Raw genomic sequence first — 1,154 nt, 5'->3', positions numbered from 1 at the left:
CATGGTCTGCCTTGGCAGCCCCGTGGCTTGCCTTGACAGCCCCGTGGCAAGCCCCATGGCATGCCTTGGCAGCCCCGTGGCAAGCCCCATGGCCTGCCTTGACAGCCCCGCTCGCACGCCCCATGGCTTGCCTTGACAGCCCCATGGCAAGCCCCATGGCCTGACCTGACAGCCCCATGGCTTGCCTCGACAGCCCCGTGGCAAGCCCCATGGCATGCCTTGGCAGCCCCGCTCGCACGCCCCATGGCCTGCCTTGGCAGCCCCGTGGCTTGCCTTGACAGCCCTGTGGCAAGCCCCATGGCATGCCTTGGCAGCCCCGTGGCAAGCCCCATGGCATGCCTTGGCAGCCCCGCTCGCACGCCCCATGGCCTGCCTTGGCAGCCCCCTGGCTTGCCTTGACAGCCCCGTGGCAAGCCCCATGGCATGCCTTGGCAGCCCCGTGGCAAGCCCCATGGCCTGCCTTGACAGCCCCGCTCGCACGCCCCATGGCTTGCCTTGACAGCCCCATGGCAAGCCCCATGGCCTGACTTGACAGCCCCATGGCTTGCCTTGACAGCCCCATGGCATGCCCAGCGAGCCCCGTGGCAAGCCCCATGGCATGCCTTGGCAGCCCCGTGGCAAGCCCCATGGCCTGCCTTGACAGCCCCATGGCTTGCCCTGCTTGCACGCCCCATTGGTTGCCTTGGCAGCCCCATGGCACGCCCCATGGCTTGGCTTGACAGCCCCATGGCACGCCCCATGGCACGCCCCATGGCATGCCCAGGCGGCCCCGTGGCAAGCCCCATGGCTTGCCTTGACAGCCCCGTGGCATGCCCCACGGCTTGCCTTGACAGCCCCGCTCGCACGCCCCATGGCTTGCCTTGACAGCCCATGGCATGCCTTGGCAGCCCCGTGGCAAGCCCCATGGCTTGCCTTGACAGCCCCGTGGCATGCCCCACGGCTTGCCTTGACAGCCCCGCTCGCACGCCCCATGGCTTGCCTTGTCAGCCCCATGGCATGCCTTGGCAGCCCCGTGGCAAGCCCCATGGCTTGCCTCGACAGCCCCGCGTGCACGCCCCATGGCTTGCCTTCACAGCCCCATGGCAAGCCCCATGGCCTGACTTGACAGCCTGACTTGACAGCCCCATGGCATGCCTTGACAGCCCCGCTGGCAT

Source organism: Juglans regia, unplaced genomic scaffold, assembly GCF_001411555.2.
Source record: "Juglans regia cultivar Chandler unplaced genomic scaffold, Walnut 2.0 Scaffold_144, whole genome shotgun sequence".
Taxonomy (NCBI): domain Eukaryota; kingdom Viridiplantae; phylum Streptophyta; class Magnoliopsida; order Fagales; family Juglandaceae; genus Juglans; species Juglans regia.
The sequence above is the reverse complement of the archived record's forward strand: the minus strand, read 5'-3'. Positions refer to the sequence as shown.